At 40.7% G+C, this 8,116-nt stretch overlaps 1 protein-coding gene and 1 pseudogene across 1 annotated transcript in view; one reads left to right on the top strand and one right to left on the bottom strand.

The window, feature by feature from the left end:
- LOC102014749 (17-beta-hydroxysteroid dehydrogenase type 6-like) overlaps positions 1-8,116 on the bottom strand; it is a gene marked incomplete at its 5' end in the record, with an annotated part of 54,998 nt that overhangs the window by 40,076 nt on the left and 6,806 nt on the right.
- The window catches only part of LOC106149938, a 4,606-nt pseudogene continuing 3,776 nt past the window's right edge, over positions 7,287-8,116 (top strand).

The raw sequence follows: 8,116 nt of genomic DNA, 5'->3' as shown, positions 1-8,116 counted from the left end.
AATTAATTAATTAATTTAATTTAATTCTATAATTGCATTTTATATTATATGGATTTATGTCCATATAGTTACATGGAATTATAGGAAGAAACTTTTTTTGAAACCTCTACTTTTAATGGATAAGCATGCACTGTATGGAATAAAATTTAAAATATATCAGAAATTAAATATATTTTTCTGATATATTAAAAATATATCAGAAAAATTTCCAGTAAGTCAGTACAGAAGGATATGCCTAATAGTACCATGAAAGGAAAGGAAATAACACCACAAATGTGAACTTTCTCGCACCATAGGAGCTACCTCAGATCATCAGTTTATAAACATAAAAGCCTTGTTTGGGTTGACAGGTGCAGAGGCTTCCATCCACAATCGGCTGGCGTCACTGCTTTGGACCTGTGGTGCCATATCATGGTAAAAGAGCCAGAGAGCATGACAGAGCAAAACTGCCGACCCTTGTGCCTGGCAGTGACAAGGGCAGAAAAAGACACCAAGGTCCTACAACCCTGCCAAAGGTCCATGGACAGTGACTAGAAGGTCTCCCGCTAGTTCTCCTAGGTCCACTAGGTTCTGCCACCTCCTGAGAGCACCAAGCTGGGGACTCAACCTTTATTTAGCACATGGGTCATGGGGCTATTTCAGATCCAAACTCTCAACAGCTATTTTAATATTTAAATAATCAATATAAAGATTTCATGCTTCAGTATTTACAGATATGGTTTTTTAAATTTATTTTTGTCTTTTTGAGACAGAACCTTGCTATGTAGTTCAGGCTGGCCTTAAACTCACTCTGCAGCCCAGGCTGGCCTCGAACTCATGGCAATCCTCCTGCCTCAGCCTCCCAAGTATTGGGATTACAGGTGTGCGCCACCACGCCTCATAGTATGTTGTTTTTAGAAAGGATTTTACTTTTCACAATGGATTAGAATTAGTACATGTATTTTGATAATTAAAAACTAACTTCTCCGTTAATAAGTCTTTCAAAAATAGCATAACTTTATTTCAGCACCACCTCGCATTTTTTAAAATGTCTTGATTTTAATAATAAACTACTTGGTCACTGTAACAGTTCTTTTTTGGGGGGGAGGGGGCTGTGGATTACACCTGAGGCCTTCATACCAACCTACATGCCCAGATCATTTTTATTTATTATTTGAGAGAGGCCTCTTTAAACTACTAAATTGCCCAGACTGAGCACAAACTTGTGATCTTCCTGCCTCAGCTTCCCATGGGGCTGGAATTACACATATAGGCCACCAAGATCAACAAGTGATGATTAATCTTGATTGTCAGTTTAACTTGGTTAAGAGACTTCAGGAGAGCTGATTGTCTTGGTCACCTTTCTCTCCTTGCTGAGACAAAATACCAGACGCCCAAAATTAAGGAAAGGTTTGTTTATCTCACAGTTTATGGAGGTTTCAGTCCATAATTGGCTGGCTCCATGGCAGGGTGGCATAGCAGAGGAGCAATAGTTCAAGGCAGCAGAAGACAGCAGAAGCAACAAGAGCAAAAAGGGGAAGAACAAGCCTCTTTTCCTCCTTTATATTGTAAGCAGGTTACCCGCCCTCAGGTGGGTGGGTGTAGCACCCACGCCATCTCTACGCCCTCCTCTGGCACAGGCTGGGATGTTTACAAAGTGAGGACCCTGGCCCCCTGCTGAGTCACTTACTTAACCTTCTAAACTTCTCAAGTTGACACAATGAACAGCATCCTAGAAGGGCATGTCCTCTACACCCTAGGATGTAGAACTGCTCAGCTACTCAGTTAAGCTCCTAGACTCAATGACACAATGATTGACACAAATTGACACAATGTATCAATAATTACACTGAATAGTAAAACCATTAACCCCATTGACAAAGCCCCAGCTAAGGGGTCTATCAGGAGTCGGGGGCCAGTTGCAGAAAGCAGGTCAGGTGGGTATGGCCGCTGGGACTGTCTGGTTCCTGGCTCCTTCCTCTCTGGTTTTCTCCCAGCTCTCTCTTCACGCGGGTCCACCACGGTGCTTCTGCCTCGGAGCCAAACATCTGGACTGAAACCTGGACTAAAGCTTCTGAGATCATGAATCAGAATAAATCTCTCATCCTTTAAGGTGTGTGTGTCAAATATTTGATCAGAGCAACAAGAAAGCTAACTACTACAGTCACTCATATTTGACATCATATGTCATTTTACATTTGGGTTTTTTTTAATTAAGATTTGTCTCTTTAGGCCAGGCATGCTGGCGCACACCTGTAATCCCAGTACTCAGGAGGCTGAGGCAAGAGGATCACTATGAGTTCGAGGCCAGCCTGGGCTACATAAGCAAATTCAAGGCCAGCATGAACTACATAGTAAGACCCTGGTTAAAAACAATTTTTTTAAAAAATTGTATCTTTAACATTATCTCAGGGCCGGGGACATACTTAGGGGTAAAAGGGCCTGCCTAGCAAGCACAAGGTCCTGAGTTCAATTCCCAGTACCAAAAACAAAAGAAAAATTATCTCATATTTTAAAAACTCTTCAAACATCTCACTGAGTTCTCTACTTAAGATGTATATGTCCATCTCTCTGTACTTGTCCTAATCCCTCCTTGATAACAGTTTAAAATAAACAACTTATCTTGAAACTCAAAGGTAGGAATTTAGTGTATTTTCCCATGTATATGTTTGCTTTTACCAATCTGACATATTGGTGTTAGAGAATTACATATATCCATTTGTTCCACAAATATTTACTGTGTTTAATTAGCTCTGCTCAGAGCCTGGAAGACAAACTGCTCTCCAGAAAGTTGTACTCTCAAGTGAGAGAAGGCCAAGGATACAACACAGAAAGCAACTCGGCAGTATACGCAGGGCCATGAGAACCCCAAGGAGGGGACAGGTCACTGGGCAGGTCACTCAGAGGGGAGGGATAACGTGTACCAAGGGACAAGATTTAGACTTGGGGCTGGGCATGTTGGTGCAAGCCTGTAATCTCAACACTCAGGAGGCTGAGGCAGGGGGATCGCCACAAATTGAAGAGCAGACTGGGCTACATAGTGAGTTCAAGACTAACCTGAACTATAGCGAGACTGTCTCAAAAAAAAAAAAAAAAGATTTGGACTTGGTTACTTAAAAACATACTCTACCTCTGAACCCTTACTTAACACAGATATAGGGAGGTCTGGGATATAGCTCAGAAGCACAAGCACCTGCCTGGCAAGTGCAAGGCCCAGAGTTCGATTCCTGGTTTAAAAAAAAAAAATAGACATAGGGAGATAACTGAACCACTGGTATTCCTTACACGTGTTCTCATTCACTAAAAACGTTCCTAAGGATGTGGAGGTCTCAGAGAACATAGAAGTCTTTGAAATGGTACAGCCTAGTTCAAAAGACAGCTAGGTCACTCAGTGCTTCCCTTACAACGTTGTAAGTGCTGTAGCAGCCATCCTCCCTGACGCTGCGTGCTTTGGCCAGAGGAGAACTCATCAAACGTAAAGAAAGGAGAAGCCTTCCAGAGTTTGGCTTCCCTCACCTGGAAGTAAAAATATAACAATGTCAGGAGCCGCTTGCTTGCTTGCTACTCTTAGCAAAATAAATTTCACAGGTGAAAAGACGTGGGGGCTTTGTGTAGCGCCCTTCCCAACCCCGCCTCATCATCTACCCAGGTGTCTTTGCTCTACTCTCCAAGAACAAAAGCCCCACCAAGCTGATTACCAGTCTGGTGTTCTGCCTGCCAGAAATGTGTTCAGTATAAATATATCCCATCTTATGCATAATGCAAGTTTTAGGAAATTAAAAAATGACAAAAATCCGATACCAAAGTATAGGTCCAATCCTATCTGATCACTAGTTGGGACGATTTCTCTCACATATATGTGCATACATGCACGCATCCGTGTATAGATGTTTGTTTTTACAGAGGTTTCATACTATATATGCTACTGCATATTTTTCATTTAATCGTGTATCTTAGACACAACTTCCTTGTAGATAAGAAGTTAGTGGCTTAGAATTTTTGATGGGTTGTAATTCATTCATAGAAAGGTCAAAGTTTCACAGACCTGCACACAGAGCTAGATCACTCTGTTGAGCTCTGGTCAGTGAAATTCTGATTCTTTTCCTACAGTTTTAACTTATCAAGAACACCTCCCTCACCCAAATAAAAGAACACCTTCCTCTGAAAACAGCCTTTACAGTTCACCTAGTATTATATTCTTGCACGTCTCATTCTGTAAGTATTTATTGAAAGGCAATTAGGCACAGGAGCCTGGAGATGAAAAATTAACACATTTATTGACTTACCTCCTTCCCAAGTACGACACTACTTCGTAATGTTGGTGCCCTCTCCATGTTCTAAGCTTTACTTAGGCCACTTGCCAAGATAAACAGATCTCCTTTTAATGATTTACTTGCACAAATTCTTTAAAATAGTATTTGGCCACAGAAAATTCCAAACAAAATCCTCTAAAACAGGAACATAGAAAATCAGATTCAGCACTCAAGAGGCTGAGGTAGGAGGACCACAAATTCAAGGACAGCCTGGACCACACAGTAAGACCCTGTAAAAAAGCAGGAAGAGCAGGTGTGCTCATGCTTGCCTGTAATCCCAGCACTTGGGAGGCTGAGGCAGGAAGATCTGCATAGTGAGACCCTGTCTCAAAAAAAAAAAAAATTAGTACATGTTTCCAGTACATGACGAATCTGTTCTTTGTGAACAGTTGACACATGAATCAACAAATGTGACCATACCAAATTGAAAGGCTTCTGCATAGCAAAGGAAACAATCAAGAGGATGAAAAACACCTATAGAATGGATAAAACAATTTTTCCGGCCATAGTTTGGGCAGAGGATCAATATTTAGAACATACAAAGAACTCAAAAAATTGGACCCCCCCCCAAAAAAAAAATAGACTTTGCTTACATCCTGTTACTCCCGGAAGCCAGTCCTACCACTTGAACACCACAGTAAACCTTTTCTCACCCACTCACCCTCACCAAAGCAGTTTTCTGATCTATGCTGAGATTTGTGCTGAGAACCCAGTCCTGTAACAGAATGAAAAAGCTACCTCCGCTCCATTCTGGGCAGTTTTAGGACACAAGGAATGAAGATTCTAAAGCTTCCAAAGGACGGGGGGAAAAAAAACCTCAAACACAAAGAGTCATGATCAGAGTGACATTATAGTACTTAGGGATCTTATGAGATTAAAAGGATCTTCAAAATTGCAAAAGAAAATTATTTCCAACTCTAGAACTCCATACTCAATCAATCTATTATGAGAATAGAGACCTTTTCAAACTTGTAAAGACTTAGGAAGTAGTAAGAATGAGATCTGTCCAAACAAGGGAGAAAACTAAGAAGCCATATGCTCCAGGAAACAGGATCGGACTGCAGGAAAGAGATGAGAATTTTTAAGAAAATCACTGAGCAGAAGAATTAGAGAATGAACAACTCATCCAGCAAAAGGGCCAAGCAAAGAGGGAGTTTCCCTAGGCAGGCAGGAGGAGGTTTGAATGAAATAAATAATTTTATGACCTATTTAATGATCCAAACAAGTCCTACTGTTACAGTTGTGACCGATCTCAAAAAAACACTGAAAGAAAATGACGGTCAAAAAAAAAAGAAAATGACGGTCAGTACAGTATGTTGGTGCACACCTGTAATTCTAGCACTTGGGAGGCTGAAGCAGGAGGATCACCACAAGTTTGAGGCCAGCCTGGGCTACATAGAGAATCCAGGCCAGCATGAATTACATAACAAGATTCTGTCTCAAAAATAAATAAATAAAATGAAGATGAATAAAAAGATCTGAAGCTAGGCATAGTGGCCCATGCCTGAAATCCCAGCACTTGAGAGGCTGAGGCAAGAGGATCACCGCAAGTTCAGGGCCAGCCTGCACTACAAAGGGAGACCTTTAAAAAGCAATAATACTCACATACTTTATAATCCAAACATTATTAATTTAATGGAAATTTTTATCAAACTATATTAAAGCTATTAGGACAAAGAAAATTGGCAGTAAAGTGGTATAAAAATGTTACCCTCTCATTTGCTATAATAGGAAATCAGTGAAGAACATCTAAATGGGTTTTTTTTTTTGTCTTTTTGAGACAGGGTTTTGCTATGTAGTTCAGGCTGGCCTTGAACTCACTTTGTAGCCCAGGCTGGCCTCAAACTCACGGTGATCCTCCTGCTTCAGCCTCCCGAGTGCCGGGATTACAGGCATGCGCCACCATGCCCAGCAAGAACATCTAAAATTAATGAATCAAGAAATACATTATATTGGGGCTGGAGATTTAGCTCAGTGGTAGAACACTTGTCTAGCAAGCAGGAGCCCTGGGTTTAGTCCTCAGAAACAAAAACATTAAAATGCTAAAAAAGGAATACAGTATATTAATTAGAAATGCAGAGATAAACACGAGAAAAATTCGCCATCAGTGAGCCTTCCCATCACTGAGGAACAATACTGGCACCCACAGATTGAAGGTGGAAAGGCTTAGGTTAGCTCACATTTTCAGAAGAATTCATAAATTGTAAGTTTTTTTGAGACAGGGCCTCCCTACATAATTCAAGCTGGCCTTGAACTCACTATGTAGCTCAGGCTGGCTTCAAACTCATGGTGATCCTCAGCCTCCCAGTGCTGGGATTACAGGTGTGCGCCACCACCTGTGCGACTTTATAAACTGCTTTTAGGAAGAACGCAGACTTCAGGAAACAATCAAAGTTACCTAAGGTTACCCATATCTGCACTGCATGTGCTTGTTAATGCTTATTTCTTCCAGGTTTTCACATCTAAAATCTCTTTAAAATACTATGAATCTACAAATTAGCTTAGTCAGTAAGGTAAAGCACAGAAATCAGACCTTAAAAGAAAAAGAGTCCCAGGTTTCAAAGAATGTTTTTAGGCAAAGCATCTCAAATCATGAATCTCTTTTTAAAAAAACACACAATAGACTGGACCCTTATCTTTCTCCTGTAAAATGGGCCATACTTGCTATAAAACTAGTCATTATCAGAAAACATCTAAATTCTGAGAATATAGCTGCAGACCAAAGATAATCTTTTTTTTTCCACTTAAAAACATTTTTTCTTTTCTTCTTAATTAATTAAGACAAAGATATATGGGCCGGGGATATAGCTCAGCGGCACAAGCGCCTGCCTGGCAAGTGCAAGGTTCTGAGTTCAATTCCCAATACCAAAAAAAAAAAAAAGTTATCAATAGCCAGGGACTTTCTGTTCCCCACACGCTCTCCTCTCGCGCTGCTCCTTCCGCTCCGCGACCCTTCAGATCCTCCCCTCCCACCGCTTAAACTGGCCAATCAGGATGGACTGTGAACTTTCAGCCAATGGAGAAACGGTCAGCTGCTTCTCCTGCCTTAGAGATAAAAGGCCCAACCCTCCTTTGTCCCGAGCCCTGCAACGCCAGGATTGTGCCTTTCTGCCGAAGTAAAATGCGCTGTCCAAAAAAAAAAAAAATATATTCATTATCTAAAGATTCATAAATTCCACTGCCGAAAACACATAAATATACCCAGCTCCAGACTATAACGCACCGCTCTCCATTTTGAGGTCTTGCATTCTATTTCTTGGAGTGTGTTCTCTTAAGATTCTGCCTTCTAACTCCTTCTACATCTTGAAAAAAAGAGATAAAATAAATATGTTAACTATAATTGGAAAACACAGGAATGAGAATATTAGTAAAGACAAAATACCATAAACTGGATCGTGCACATTTGGAAATGAACCGAATAGAACTTCTAGAAATAAAAGTGTTCGTTGAAATTTTAAAATTTGATGGACAAGCTTAATAGCATCTAGACATAGTAAAAAACAATGCAGTAAACTGAAGACAGAAGTAGGAAAATAAGTAGAATGCTGCTGTGTCCTGCGCAGCTCTCAAAGTTGGTGGGGAGGGGCGAAAAAATGAAGGAAAAAAAAGATAAGAGACAGAAAGCTGCGGCCGTGTGGAGTCCGCTCTCCAGCTGGGAGGACAGGAAAGGCTCAACCACCTCAGCGCACTTATTTACACTCTCAGGAGGCTGAGATTTCAACCCTTCTGCCTACCTACTTTCTTTTTTTTTTTTTTTTTTTTTTTTTTTTTTTTTTTTTTTTTTTTTTTTTTTTGCTGCAGGGTTGGAACCCAGGGCCTCACAC

The sequence above is a fragment of the Chinchilla lanigera genome, unplaced genomic scaffold, assembly GCF_000276665.1.
Source record: "Chinchilla lanigera isolate Chin_1 unplaced genomic scaffold, ChiLan1.0 scaffold00057, whole genome shotgun sequence".
In the NCBI taxonomy this organism is placed as follows: domain Eukaryota; kingdom Metazoa; phylum Chordata; class Mammalia; order Rodentia; family Chinchillidae; genus Chinchilla; species Chinchilla lanigera.
The sequence above is the reverse complement of the archived record's forward strand: the minus strand, read 5'-3'. Positions and strand labels throughout refer to the sequence as shown.